Genomic DNA, 16762 nt, shown 5'->3' with positions numbered 1-16762 from the left:
GCCACGCACTCGCTCTCAAGGCGAACCGCTCTATTTACGAATCAACGATATCGAACTATATCTCCGAGTCTTACGACGAATTCGGGAATATCGTGCTGAATACAATCTCCCTCCTATAAACCTTCCTGATATCAAAAACATTTTTCCTTCTTTAACCGAGATGGCAGAACCAGCTCGTGCTCTTAGAGATTACGCCGCTCCATCGCAAGATGAACCGCATTCAAGTATTGCTCCTCCCGCAATAGAAGCAAACAACTTTGAACTTAAACCTTCACTGTTGCAGGCTGTGCAACAGAACCAATTCTCTGGAAATCTTACCGAAGATCCAAACCTTCATTTATCCGTATTTGTTCAATATGTTGATACTGTTAAAGCTAATGGTGTCACTTCAGAGGCAATTCGACTTCGTCTTTTTCCTTTCTCATTAAGAGATAGCGCTAGAAGATGGCTACAATCTCTCCCTTCCAACTCAGTCACCACATGGAACGAGTTGAAGAAAGTTTTTCTTGCCCGATATTTTCCGCCAAGCAAAACAGCTATGTTAAGAGCCCAGATAAACGGATTTAAACAGAAAGACAACGAGTCTCTTTTCGAAGCATGGGAAAGATACAAAGACATGATGAGACTTTGCCCACACCATGGTTTGGAAGACTGGTTAGTAATTCACACATTTTATAATGGTCTCTTATACAATACAAGGTTAACAATAGACGCCGCTGCAGGTGGTGCATTAATGAACAAACCTTATGCTGATGCTTACCAGCTTATCGAGAGCATGGCCCAAAATCACTATCAGTGGGGAACCGAACGAACAACAGTGGAAAAACCTCAACCGAAAACTGGCATGTACGAGATAAGTAACCTTGATCACGTTAATGCAAAAGTGGATGCTTTGGTCCAGAAAATTGAAAGTTTAAGCGTATCACCACCAACCGCCGTGGTTGCTATAACTCAGAATTGCGAGGTCTGTGGAATCCAAGGCCACACTCCTGCGGAATGTCAACTCTTGACTGGAATCCAAACAGAGCAAGTAAACTATGCTCAAGGAAGCCCCTATTCGAATACCTATAACCCAAATTGGAAGAACCATCCAAACTTTTCATATAAGAGTAATAATGCTTTATACGCACCTGGACAGTCTCCGAATCAAACCCCATCTATACCTCCGGGATATCAGAAACCAAATCCTAACAATAATACCCCTAGAAAATCCAACTTGGAAATCATGATGGAAAATTTTATAGCTTCCCAACAACAAACCAATAAAGATTTCTTAAACCAGAACATACACACTGGCGAACAACTTAAACAACTCGCAAGCAAAGTAGATGCCTTGGCTACCCATAACAAAATGCTGGAAACACAAATATCTCAAGTAGCTCAACAACAAGCACCTACTGCTGCACCAACTGGTACATTCCCTGGACAGCCCCAACCTAATCCGAGAAGCCAAGCTCATGCAATTATATTAAGAAGTGGAACGGAAGTGGAAGGACCGTCTGATCCAAGGATAGAAAACCAAAACCCTAAGAAATCTACTGAGGAAAGTGAACCTAAGGAAAAGGAAGAGAGTAATAAGGATACCCTAGAAAAGAAGGAACCTTATGTACCTCCACCACCTTACAAACCACCTATACCTTACCCTCAAAGGCTTGTTAAAACCAAAGATGTAGGCCAATTTAGAAAATTTGTCGATCTCCTTAAGCAATTAAACGTTACAATTCCATTTACCGAAGCTATTACGCAGATGCCCTCATATGCTAAATTCTTAAAAGAAATTCTTTCTAATAAAAGGAAACTTGAGGATAGCGAAACCGTTACACTCCCTGCCGAATGTAGCGCTATAATCCAAAACATGCCTCCTAAACTCAAGGATCCAGGTAGCTTCTCTATACCCTGTCACATAGGAAAATTTGTCATCGACAAAGCCTTATGCGATTTAGGAGCCGGAATTAGCGTTATGCCTTTATCCATATGTAAGAGACTGGAAATGGGAGAATTAAGACCGACCAAGATGTCTGTACAACTAGCAGATCGTTCCATCAAATATCCTGTAGGAATCCTTGAAAACGTTCCCGTACGCATAGGTCAGTTTTACATCCCCACTGACTTCACAATTATGGACATTAGAGAAGATGACACTACACCTATTATACTAGGAAGACCATTCTTAGCAACTGCCGGTGCAATCATAGACGTAAAACGAGGAAGACTCACCTTCGAAGTAGGTGAAGAGAAAATTGAATTCATTCTTTCCCAATTCTTGAAAGCACCTGCAATAGAAGATACATGTTACTTCATGGATATCATCGATGAATGCATAAAAGAAGCAGAGTCAGGAGAAGACAAATCATCAGACTATCTTTTAGAAGACAAATCTAAACAATGCTTAGCAATAGCACCAGATCCTACGCAGTGTCTTAACAAACCAACCCCTGATTTGAAAACACTTCCCAAAAATCTGAGATATGAATTCCTAGACTTAGAACTTGAACGACCTGTGATAGTCAATGCAGATCTAGGAAGACTCGAAACAGAAAAACTCCTACATATCTTAAGAAAATATCCAACCGCACTAGGATACCACATAACCGATCTTAAAGGAATAAGCCCTTCTATTTGTATGCATCGCATCATGTTAGAAGAAGACGGTAAAACCTCTAGGGAACACCAGAGAAGACTAAATCCGATCCTAAGTGAGGTAGTAAAGAAAGAAATAACCAAGTTATTAGAAGCAGGTATTATATATCCTATATCTGATAGCAAATGGGTCAGTCCTGTACACGTTGTACCAAAGAAAGGAGGCATAACCGTTATTGAAAACGAAAAAGGAGAAACTATAACTAAACGAATCGAATCGGGATGGAGAATGTGCATTGATTATAGGAAACTAAACAAAGCAACCCGAAAAGATCATTTCCCTTTACCATTCATTGACCAAATGTTAGAACGATTAGCAAAACATTCACATTTCTGTTATTTAGACGGTTATTCAGGCTTCTTTCAAATACCAATTCACCCTGATGACCAAGAAAAGACAACATTCACATGCCCTTTTGGTACCTTCGCGTATAGACGAATGCCGTTTGGTCTGTGTAATGCCCCTGCAACTTTTCAAAGATGCATGATGGCGATTTTCGCCGACTTTCTCGAAAACATCATGGAAGTATTCATGGATGACTTTTCTGTATACGGACAAAGTTTCGAAGAATGCCTTGAAAACCTGGAAAGAGTTCTTGAACGATGTGTAAAAGTAAACTTAGTACTTAATTGGGAAAAGTGCCACTTTATGGTACAAGAAGGAATTGTTTTAGGACACATCATCTCGAACAGAGGAATTGAAGTAGACAAAGCCAAAATAGAGGTAATCGAAAATCTTCAACCCCCAAGAACCGTGAGAGAAGTACGAAGCTTTTTAGGACACGCCGGTTTCTACCGACGATTCATCAAAGACTTCTCTAAGATAACTAAACCCTTAACCGGACTATTAATGAAAGATGCTGAATTCATATTCGACGATAACTGTTTAAAAGCATTTCAAACTCTTAAACAAGCATTGATCTCAGCACCCATTATGCAGACACCAGACTGGAATGAACCATTCGAAATAATGTGCGATGCCAGTGATTATGCTGTAGGTGCTGTTTTAGGACAAAGAAAGGATAAAAAGCTCCATGTTATATATTACGCTAGCAGAACCCTGGATGAAGCACAGATGAATTATGCCACAACCGAGAAAGAACTCCTAGCAGTAGTATTTGCGCTAGATAAATTTCGTTCTTACTTGGTAGGAGCCAAAATAATAGTTTACACCGATCACGCTGCTATCAGGTACCTTCTAACAAAAAAGGATGCTAAACCTAGACTCCTAAGATGGATCTTGTTACTACAAGAATTCGACTTAGAAATCAAGGACAAGAAAGGAACTGAGAACGTAGTAGCAGACCACCTCTCCAGACTTGAGAACCTTGAACCAGAAAGAACATCCATTAATGATGATTTCTCGTATGACAAACTCATAGCTACTTTGGAAGAGAACAACTCCGACATGCAAGTAGAAACCACCTTAGCTATATCTGTCATACCATGGTACGCTGATCTAGTCAATTATTTAGCTGCCGGAATAGTTCCACCTACTTTATCTTACCAGCAGAAGAAAAGATTCTTCCATGACATAAAACACTATTACTGGGATGATCCCTTACTTTTCAAAAGAGGTCCCGATGGTATTTTCCGTCGATGTGTACCCGAAGAAGAGGTAGAAAATATAATCCAACACTGTCACTCCGCGCCTTATGGTGGACACACAAGTACATCCAAGACCTGCTCTAATATCCTACAAGCTGGCTTTTATTGGCCAACTATATGGAAGGACGTGCATGCGGCTATTAAGGAGTGTGACAGATGTCAACGCACGGGAAACATATCTAGACGTGACGAGATGCCACAAAAAGGTATTTTGGAAGTAGAAATTTTTGACGTGTGGGGAATAGACTTCATGGGACCGTTTCCATCCTCTTTCGGTAACAAATACATACTCGTGGCGGTTGACTACGTATCAAAGTGGATCGAAGCTATAGCTTCTCCAACTAATGACACCCGAGTAGTAACTAGACTCTTTAAAAATATAATATTTCCGAGATTTGGCATCCCAAGGATAGTAGTCAGTGATGGTGGATCGCACTTTATATCCAAGGTACTCGAAAAACTACTACTTAAATATGGAGTGAGACATAGGATAGCAACACCTTACCACCCTCAAACCAGTGGACAAGTGGAAGTATCTAACAGAGAAATCAAGCAAATACTAGAAAAAACGGTCGCCACTTCAAGGAAAGATTGGTCATTGAAATTACCAGAAGCTTTATGGGCATACCGAACTGCTTATAAAACTCCCATAGGGACGACCCCATTTAAGCTCATTTATGGAAAATCCTGTCACCTCCCGGTAGAATTGGAACACAAAGCCTATTGGGCTATTAGAAATTTAAATTTGAATTATAAAGCCGCCGGTGAAAAGAGAATCCTTGACATAAACGAATTAGAGGAACTCAGAAGAGACGCCTATGAAAATGCCAAAATCTATAAAGAAAGAACAAAACAATGGCATGATAAGCGTATATCAAGGAAAATCTTCAAGCAAGGCGACGCAGTACTCTTATTTAACTCCAGACTAAAATTATTCCCGGGAAAACTACGATCCAGATGGTCAGGACCTTTTCATATCACTAAAATCTTTCCCAGTGGAGCGGTAGAAATTAAAGGACAATCTACAGAACCGTTCACCGTAAACGGGCAACGTCTGAAACATTATCACTATGCGGAAACCAACGAGGATTCGCAAATTCTACACTTAGACGAAACGCCCCCAGGACTCATAGACAATATTTAACAGTTTCTTTGTCGAGCTTGCGACATTTAAACAAAGCGCTTAGTGGGAGACAACCCACAAATTAATCTGTTATTTTATTATTTTTATTATTATCATTTCTCTATTTTTCTCTTAATTATTCTTTTAATTCCTATTTAGTATTCATTATTGATTTATTCAAAAAAAAAAATATATCTATATATAATAATAATAATTCTTTTCTTCTTTCGGCATTTGGCCAAATCCTGACTTAAACTCATGTTTTCTTTTCTCTAGTTAACACTAACCAGATGGGACATTTTGACCGTATGGGTATCAAGTTCAGAGGAATGGCTCAGAAACGAAGGTTTGAAGAACTAGCCACTAGAGAGATGCTACCTAGTTTATATGCTGATGATTGGGCTATGACTGCCCTTGGACTGAGACAGAGTGTCCTGTTTTTGCTGAATCAGATAGGATGGGAGACCTCCCCTATCCTGAGACATTTCACCACCTACCGGAGGCTCACACTAGAATTCCTTAGTTCATTAATCTATCTACCTAGCCATGGAAAAGGAATTACCAGAGGTTTTATCCAGTTCAGAATGTTCAATATGGAGTACCAATTTAATATTAGAGACTTCACCAACCTTTTGGGTTTTCCTACCTCCTTTGATACATTCACTATAAGCCAGGAAGAACTTTTTGAGTATAGAGAGCTTGAACACTTTTGGGGTAAGCTGACTGGAAATGATGAGCCCGAAGAACATGAGTTTCTCTCTGGAAACATACATAACCCGGCTTTTCGCTATTTCCATAAGATCCTGACCCACACTTTATTTGGGAAGAAGCCAAATAGTACTTCAGTTTCACGTGATGAACTCTTCATCATATTTTGTGCTTCCCAGAACCGTCCAGTAAACGGTGCTACTTTTATGTTAGCTAATTTGGACCACCTTATCCAGGATGAGAGAGCACCCATTAGAATAGGCGGCCTGATAACTATGATAGGTAATGCTATTGGATTACGTCAGCCTATGCTTGACCTGAACCCTTTTTGTGGCATTACCACTATGAGTATACCTTTCCTCTTCGACACTATGTTTATAGCAAACCTAGGGTATGATGAGTTTGAGCTTGTTATTGATAACCAGGTTCTCTGCCTATTCACCCTGCCCGATCCTAGGACTAGTGTTCATAACCAAAGGAACTGGCTCTATAACCTGAATGAAACCCCAACTCCTGCTGGATCCACTGAATCCATCCAGGATTATGAGATTTGTGATGACTATGAGCACTATGTTGACCATATCTCTCTTGCTGAATCTGACCCTCAGACTCCATCCGGTTACCATGATATTGATCCTCCTCCTCAGCCTGTCCTGACCGAAGAATCAGCCATGCCTGATCTCCGGCATCATATGCCAGGAACAGATATTAAAACCGTCATTGAAGCCTTGATGTCAGAACAAAACGCCCTCAGGGAAGATTTCCACAGCTTGAGACTTGCAGTCCTAGAACACATGAGCAGCACGGCAAGTCAGTTACGTATGTTACGGCATCATGTTAACTCTTTTACTCCTCCGGCCAGAGATCCGAAGATAGATGGAATTTAGTTATTTTTCCTTTCTAAGTTATTTAGTTTTAAGCTAGATTTTTTTCATTAATGTTATTTGAATTCATGTTCATTTCTATTTCATTTTATTATTTTCCCTTCCTGTAATACATTATGATCCTTTTTATTGAAGCTGTTTAGTTAATTTCATTATGCAAATGCCTGTTACGTTCTACTGTTGTTACCTATTATTATTATACAAAGCAAGTAACGTGCATAGTGCATTAAAATTGCAGACTAAAAATAACCATAAGCTAAATAAAACATTAAATTACGCTACCAAAGTGATTCTGTGAAGCGCTACTAAGCCTTTCCAAAAGGGAAGTGTGACGAGCGTCACACAATCCATGACGGACGGCACACTTAGTGCCTGTTACGAGCGTCACAGCTTTGTGACGAGCGTAACGCCCCTCAGACATGTGAACGTTAGGGAGCCGTTGGAGACGAACGTTACACCCCTACCTTTTTACATTCCCCATTCATTTTTCATTTACCACAATTAATTACTTTTCAACCACTCTTTCTTTTCACCTCCCACATTTTACCTATAAATACCCTCCAAACTTCCTTCTTTCACCACAAACAATTCTCTCATATCAAATATACAATTCTTTTCTTTTCCAAATCACTCATTCAAAAATTCATCACAATGGCGGGAAATCAAAATTTCGGAAATATCATCTTCCGATCCGGAGATGACAACTATCAGCAAGAGCAATTCGAGCGCTTCCAACAGCGAGGCGTCGCTCCCACCAGGTACCCCGATTTAACTTGTTTACAACAATTGGGCTTACTCCAAGGTATCGAGTGGATGCTCCGTAGAGCCGATTTAACCTTCCTTTGCACCCATAACCAACCCACCTATCCTTCCCTAACCTTAGAATTCCTAAGTTCTTACGACTACACCACTCCCGCCGGTGAAGGTGAATTTCTAACCGGTACAGCAACCTTCCGTATGTTTAACACCGAGTACTCTCTAACCCAACGCCAATTGAGTGCCATGCTACAATTTCCCACAGAAGGTCTGCTCCATGCCAGAATTCCCCCAACCTCAAACTGGAACACAGTTCTAGTTTTCGACCTTTTTAAGAAAATTTCCGGTATAAATACCTACAACTGGGAAGAACTCCTTCTCTCCCACATCCATAACCCCACCATCCGTTATTTTCTCCGTATCCTGCAAAACACACTCTTTGGAAGACCAAACAACAGTAAGGTCAACTCAAAAGAACTCTTTTTCCTCCAGTGCGTTTTCGAATCGGATACTACGGTAAACGCCGCCTCTTTTCTCTTTCATCATATCCGCACCTTATGTGCTAGAGGCCGGCAACCATTCATAATTGGTGGATTAATAACCTCCATAGCACTTGGCCTGAACCTAGGGGATAAACTCCAAACTTTAGAATCCCTACCACCCCTGTCTATGGATATCAGCTATTGTCGCTCCAGCCGCCTGATTAAAAACAGAGTAGGCGGAGGATACTATCTTATGGTGAACAACCAAGCTGTCCCAAGTGTTGTGCTACCCAATACCACCCTAACCGATGTCACAAACCCGAACCGCCACCTCTACGATCTTAGCGCTCCTGAAACCACCGAGCCTTCACAAACAAACCAGCAAACAGATGAGTTTGAAGAAATGGAACAAGGTGATCATCCGCCAACACAACCGTCAGTCCCGCTCAACCCTTCCAGTAACGCAGCCGGCCCATCCTCCCAACGTCGTCGACGACGAAGGCCTGCGACCAACGATGACATTATGGATGCTATCAATGGAATGCAGGCACAGAATACAGAGATGATGCAGATGATGCGTCAAATGCAACAGCAACAGGATGCTCGGAATGCCATAACCGACCAGCGGTTTACTGAGTTGTTTAGCAGATTCGACAGCTTAGACATACGTCAAAGATCACCAGGACCAAGAACCAGAGGTGGAAGACAGCCTTAATTGTATTTTTCTTTTCATCTCCATTTTGTATTTCTTTCCCTTAAAACATCGAGGACAATGTTTAGTTCAAGTATGGGGGGGAAATTATTCTTTCCATTCTCATTTTTTGTTTCAAGTTTGTACTCTCCCTTTTCATCGTTATTTCCCTATAAAAAATAAAAAAAAAAAAAAAAAAAAAAAAAAACAAAATATATTTTTTTAAGTCCTGAATGTGAAAAAGTTTCTATTATCTATTTCCCTCAACTTTCTTGAGCCATAACAAAAATTTTAACACACCCAATAAGTATAAAGGTTGCTTACTTTATAAAATTTGAGTAAAATCAAAACAAAATCATTACCATAACAACGCTCGGAGAACCTCAATATGTTAGATCAGGATAAGTACCTATTATACCGATTCCTTGAACTTTTAGTTCTATGGCAACCCCAAGTAGTTTATACAGAAGTCAGCACCATCTTAATAGCAAACTACGTGGAGAGCCGATGAATATAAGTGAATGATCCCCAAAGTAACCTAAGATAATTAAATTAGGTGATCCTTACCAGATCATTTAATCTAAAGGTTGCAGATCATGTAAAAGCACAATATGAAAGATCCATTATGAGTTGGTTCAGTAGGAATCTGGTACTGAACTTGGTAGGGCGGACTACGGTTCGATCCCCCGCAATTTGCAATGGGCTGAATAATGAAGTTATCCGACTTATGTACCAGAACTTCTAGCTAAAAGCGGATCATAGTCACTAACCGGTTACTCCACTATGTACGCGAAAGGATAAAGGGCTTAATGTGATTTCGCTAGAATGAAAGCGGGTGAAATAAGACAAAAGGAACCAGGATATCTATCACAAGGTATTTAAACTGATTGGCATAAGGTAGGGTTATCTAAGTTGTAACGGTAGTTGTTGATGTCAAGATTAAACTCAAGTCCTCCTAAACAAAAATCCATTGGCAACCTAGTACGAATTGATGTGTGCTTTAAAATTTCATCCGGCTAAAACTTTTAACAAGTTCTATACTGAATTTTGCTTGAGGACAAGCAAAGATTTAAGTATGGGGGAGTTTGATAACACGAAATTATATCGCTTTTTAAGACTTAATTCAATTAAATTATTTTATCATTTACGCTAATTTATCCCATTTCATCAGATATTATGCAGTATTTCTTTTCTATTTTACATCAGGTACCCATTTTGAAGCAAAAGTGAAAAAGGGGAGAAAAGAGGTGTAAAAAGCAATAAAAAGGAAACAAATGACCAAATGCCAAAGCCCAGCCCAAAGCGCACAAGTCATCAACGCTGTGCCTGTGACGGACGTCACAGGGTGCGTGACGAGCGTCACGCAAAACAGACTTGTGACGGACGTCACACATAGCGTGACGAGCGTCACACAACTCCACTACCTTTTTGGCGCAAGTATCGCCCTCAGAAAGACTTGAAGAATAACGTTAAGGAGTTGGTCTCCTATATGCACGCCGTGGATATAGCCACGCTGAAGAATGGGAGAAACGGAATCAGTGACCAAGGCTATTATAAATAGCCATCTCACAAACCAAAAAAAACACCAGAGTTTTTGCACGCTCAGTTTTGCGGAAGCTCTGCCAAATTTACTTTTCACGCCTTTGCCTATTTTTCTTCCTTTCCAGCATCGTCCACTTTATTTATTTTATTTTGCAAGCTTTATTTTCTTTTTCCCTTGCAATTTATTTTTCCCCCGTTCTTAGCTTTTAGATATTTTTCGCGTAGTAGTTTCTACACCGGAAACTACTGTGCAACTTTATACCGGATTTAACCTTACGTTATATTCCAGTTTTATTTCCTTGTTTTATTTTACTGTTTAATTGAAGAATCCAAGAACAAATCCTACCGGCTTGTGGTGGAGTGTTCAAGACCATTGTATTACGCATTCAGGTTCTCTAATCGTTATTTAATTTTTAATGTTTTATTCTATTGTTTATTTACATTGCATGCCTGGAATGAGTCTGTTTATGCATGATATAGATTCTTATTTATTTAGCATGTCTGGCTAATTTGCCCAGGTATCGGTATGTAAAGTAAGCAGAAAGAGGGGTCAAGACTAAGTCGGTCTAATCAAACTTAAAATTAGAATCAATCTTTTTATGGTCTTAACTTACAGGTTTAATAACAAGATTTTTTACAAAAGTAAAAGACAAAGTAAAAGACATAAAGAAGTTGAAACCAACAGAGCGAGAGTTTGAGGTTTTAACTGGACAGTGTAAGTTAGTCATTAAGTCTATCTCAGGGCGAGAGCAAGTTTTAGAATTAATTAAATTCTGACCTTTTTCAAAAAGTATTTTTAAAGATTGAATGTGAGGACGAGAGTTAAGCATTTAGATTTAATTGTATAACCTAAGTCAACAGAGCGAAAGTTTGAGATAAGGGTGTTTAAAACGGTCAGTATTTTCTTAAAAAGAGTTTCTGCAACTTTATTGTTTTCAAAATATGATCTTTGACTTAATTATAAGTGACAGCTACATTAATCTAAGATCATGGTTTCTTCAACAGAGCGAGAGTTTGAGATAAAACCTTTAACCAATAAAGTTAATCGAAACGATTTATTTTAAAACCGAGAGACCGACAAGGAATTGATTCCCTAGTTTTGACGAACTACATACCGATATCCGTTTTATTGATATTTAATCTAGATATTAGTTTAGTTTTTAGTTTTTCCCCAGACAATCAAACATTTTCACCTTAGATTTACGTAGTAACTTTAGATAACGGTACATCGATTCATAAGTCCCTGTGGGATCGATATCTTTTAAAACTACGCGATAGAACTGTGCACTTGCAGTTTGTATCCCATTCTCGACTCACACAGTCGAGCGATCATAGACGTATCTTGTAAGCCAAGCCATTATCAAGTAGATGATTGCTGTGGCATAGGGTGTTCATTGAGTTGTAAGTGTTGTGTCGCTCAAAGCTTTTAAGCGTGAGTGCTGTGTATCTTGATTAAAGCTGTGAAGCACAATCAAGAGTTGTTTGAAGTGTGATTTCAACTTGTCTTTAATATTGTTTAAAGATAGTTATCACTGAGGTGATTGAGGGGGAGTGAGTAGGAACTCTGATCTTAGTGTAAGATTGAAATTGCATTGGGTAGGGATTAAGTGATAAGTTGTAAACGGGTGAGTTTAGATTTGAATTGATACTACTAATAGTGGATTTCCTCCCTGGCTTGGTAGCCCCCAGATGTAGGTCATGTTGGACTGAACTGGGTAAACAATTACTTGTGTTATTTACTGCACTTACTTTTAAGTTCTGCATAATTCCTGTCTGTGCAGAATTGGATGTCATAACAACCCGTGTGACATCCAAAGTCTGATAACTAGAATTTCAGAAAATGAGCTCAATCAGGTTCGAACCGGTGCGAGATTTAAAACTCCCTAGCGTGCGCCTTCAAAACGATGCGTTTTGGCACATGAACCCTAGCCTGGCGCGCGTAACATATTTAAACAAATCCGCAAGAAATTCCCTAGATAGCTATGAAGGTCGCAACAGAATCCGCAGGAAATGTGCAGAAAATCTGGACACATGAAGAACACGATGAAGATCATGAAGATCTTCATCTCAATTTTCCAGAAAAAACTCAAACATTCCAGAAATGAAAAACAAGTATATCATTCAACTCATCATGCCTCGTACATCAAAGATCAAGCATCATTTCATGGAAAAACAACATCAAATTCATAAATCGAAGGAAATCAAAAACCACATCCAAACTTGAATCACATGGTTCTTCATGGATATAACACCAAATCGCTCGATTCAAAGTGCAGATTACTCAGCATTCAACGATCTACAAGAATATATCAACAATTTTGAGAATTAAGGAAGTTGAAAAAATGACCTCTTGATGAGCAGCACTTGGATCCACGTGTTTCTTAGCTTGGCAATGCTTCACTCTTGCTCCAATATGCTTCTTGTAGTAACTGATGATGAAATGGATGCTTGAATATACACAAAGCTTGCTCAATCTTCATATGCCATGGAAGCTTCACCTCTTGAACATGAATAAAATAACAACCAATTCCTCTGTTTCCACGTGCAAGAATGCTCAATAATAGCTCAGGATCATGAATGAATCAAGGAAAATTGCAAGTGCTTGAAGAAATTTGGAGAAAAAAGTGAGAGAGAATTTTGAGATTTTGAGAATTCTAAATCTAGAATTGGGAATTGTGATGAATTCTGTTATGATTTTCTATTTATATGCTATGCTAAACATGATTAATTAACCTAAACCAATTGCTAATGAAAATTAATTAAGTTTGGAGGTGTTTTTGCAAAATTGGAATTTCACCTTATGCATGAAAATGCATGGATGAACAGTATGAATTTGCACTTATTTTCACTTCAAATGATGTTTTGGAACCAATGGAAGTAATGCCATGTTCAAATAATTGACCAATTTCAAACTTGGAAATTTCCCTCCAAAATTCAAGTGAAAAATCAAATGGTTATGTGATGAGAATGCATGGCATGTGAGGTATGTTTTGGATAGTATATGTCAAGACATGAACAATGCAAAAAGAACCACTTCATTTGGCCTTTTGGTTTGAAAGTTATGCATGTTTGAAGTTCCATGTTCCCTTGGCCATGATTGATCCATATCTCCTCAACCACACATGAGAAATTCATGATCTTGGACTTTTTGGAAATGGGAGAGAAAGATATACAACTTTCATGTTCAACAAAATTTCATTTGAAGCATTTTTGGTGATGTAATCTTGAGTTGAAAACCTTTCCATTTTTGGCAATTTTGAATTACAAGTCACTTTCTATTTTTGGAAAGTTTTGTCCTGACTTTATTTTCTTCAATGTTAATGTTTGAAATGTCAAATGAGACTTGTTTGAACATGAATGGAGTATTTCTAATCACTTCCCACCTCCAAATCCAACAGGTTGACTTTTGCAATTGATAGATGACTTGGTCATGCACAGATGAATTTGAGCCTCAATCTCTTGATGAAATGGCTCCAAAATGAAACCCTAGCTTATACAAGTTCAATAAAACCATATGATGATCCCCATCTCAATAAAGACCTCATCCCCTTGCAAAACCCTGATTAGCATAACTCCACTGATTAGGGTTGACCAGAGGTCAAAACCCTAATCTCAAGGGAGCTTGATCAGGAATAATGAACCTCTTGGTGATGATAAGACCATGATGATGGTGATGTACCACTTCAACCAAGATAATGATCAACCTCCTTGAGGAACCAAGAAACCCTAATTGAAGCACAAACCCTCAGATGATTAGTGATCAATTCATGAGACCCTCAAGCTTGAATCTTTTAACCTCTCCATCTTCTGAGAAAGACCTAGGAGGATGACTTGCTCATTATTTCCACATGGTATGCGAAGATGTAATGCCTAATGCCCTAAAAGATGAAATGCAATATGCTAAGCTAGTCCCAAGAGAGGAGGGCAAATTTTGAGGTGTTACACACCTAACCAAATTTTGTTTTATTTTTTAATTGATTTCTAATTTTGTAATTAGCTTAATTAGCTATATTAGGTTAATTGGATTAATCTTGTAATAGAAAATTAAAATCTTGATTTTTAGAACATTAGGTTAATATAGTTTTAATTAGATAAAAATTAGGTTTAATTAGAAATAATTAAATTTTTTAATTAAATTTAGAATATATGTAATTTCCATACCTTAGGTTAAAACCAACTTAGTGATTTAATCAATTTTAGGCTATGGTTAGACATTGACTAGAATTTGATTTGTGCTAATATTTGGAAATATTTTGTAAATGATCATTTTGCCCTTTAGGGGTTATTTTAGGCATTTTATCCATTTAATGACATGATCCCTTAGGACTAGAACTTGACATTAGGATTGAATCATTTCCTAACAGTTGTAGGTTCCCTTAGGGCTTGTATATAGACTTTTGATCAAGACTTTGATTAACATACACATGCTCCCCTAGGATTCTAACATAGATTCTCAATCAATTTTAATCAACCAATGCATGATCCCTTAGGATAGTTTCTAGACAATTACTAACTTCTAGATTAGAGTCAAACCTAGTTCCCTAAACCAAAATAAACCCATGATTAAATTAATTAAAAGTAATTTTAATTAATTAAATCCTTTGAACTTGTATAATCCCACAGTCTAATTTGAGTGACCAAAAGACCCTTGGTCACTTAATAAGACTTTTCTTCTAAGCAGTGGAGCGTGAAGCCTCAAGTCAAGATCTTCAATCAAGGCATTCTCAGTCATACCAAGCAGCGAATTATACAAGCAATCAAAGGTGGCATCTACAAGAGTTTGTTAAATCAAAATTGGGATTGTGTGGCATGAGCGTTAAGTAATAGAGAAGGAGTGGGACTGGAGTATTCCTACCCCCACTCTGAGTATCTTTGGGTATGGGACGTATGACCTAGCACTCATCGTATTCATCTCTATTCATAGACTTTAACACAATTCTAATCATGCGATTAATAAGTCTTTCCCTCTTCATAAAGCATCATACAACAAAGTAAGGACTACATCAATAACTTATCAATCATGAATCAAGTTGTACGATACGAGCCTTAAGCAGTAGAGAAGGAGTGAGACCGGAGTATTCCTATCCCCATTTTGATTATCTTTGGGTATGTGACGTATGACCCAACGCTCATCGTATTCACCTTTATTCATAGACTTTAGTGCGATTCGAATCGAACGATTGATAAGGTCTTCATCAATGCAAGAAACAAATACAAAGATTCTCCTCTCTCCACTTCAAAGTTAAGACGAGAATTACACACCACGAGCCTTAAGTAGTAAAGAAGGAATGAGACTGGAGCTTTCCTACACTCATTCTGGATATCTTTGGGTGCGATACGTTTGGCTCGTTGCTTATCGTATCCACCTTTACTCATAGACTTTAGTGTGATTCTTATCAAACAACTATCAAGTCTATTCCACTCTATCATTCGATCATTCAATCATCTTCTTTTGCCTCGATCACCTTGCTTTCAGCCCTAATGGGCTGAACTACGATTGCTCTAATTTTCTTATTGCACTTAAAGGAACATTATCAAATTTATTTACTTTGAAATTGTAGATGTTTGATTGGCTGCATTTTGTGGTAAAACACTAGCTATACTCTGATGTCTTGACTGATGTCATGACATGCTTTGTATGTGTTTGATTGGCTGCATTTTGTGTTAAAACACTTACTGTACTTAGATGTCTTGACTGATGTCATGACATGCTTAAGTAGTATGCTGCAGGATTAGCTAATACAGGATTTACTGAATGTCAAACTGAATGTTATGACAGTCATTCATGACAACATTCTCTGAATGTCAAACTGAATGTTATGACATTCATTCCTGACAGGCCAGTTAGTTTTTCTGTTATTTATCCCAGGCTGATTTTCAGGAAACTAACAGCAGGCTGATTTTCTGTTCTGTTATGACAGTCATTCAATACAGGACTTACTGAATGTCAAACTGGATGTTATGACATTCATCCCTGACAGCAGATACTGAACTATAGGCTAGTTGGTTTTTCTATTATGGTTCAATATTTATCTCAAGCTGTTTTCAAGAGAATAACAGACCTAGCACACAGCCTATTGTCTGGATGTCAAACTGAATGTTATGACATTCATTCCTAACAGCAGATACTGACTTATAGGCCAGTTAGTTTTTCTGGTATAGTTCAATATTTATTACAGCTCAGTATTTCTTTCAGACTGGTTTTCAGGAGAATAACAGAGTTAGCATATGGCCTATGTTCTGGACGTCAAACTGAATGTTGTGACATTCATTCCTGATAGCATATGCTAAAGTGTAGGCTAGTTAGTTTTTCTGTTTCAGTATTTAT

The 16762-nt window shown here is 38.3% G+C and overlaps 1 pseudogene; it reads right to left on the bottom strand.

The window, feature by feature from the left end:
- Positions 1–545: 545 nt before the first annotated feature.
- On the bottom strand, positions 546–645 carry LOC127089210 (uncharacterized; annotated as a pseudogene).
- Between the last annotated feature and the right edge of the window lie 16117 nt (positions 646–16762).

Source organism: Lathyrus oleraceus, chromosome 5 (assembly GCF_024323335.1).
Source record: "Lathyrus oleraceus cultivar Zhongwan6 chromosome 5, CAAS_Psat_ZW6_1.0, whole genome shotgun sequence".
NCBI lineage: Eukaryota > Viridiplantae > Streptophyta > Magnoliopsida > Fabales > Fabaceae > Lathyrus > Lathyrus oleraceus.
This window is presented reverse-complemented; position numbering and strand designations above follow the sequence as displayed.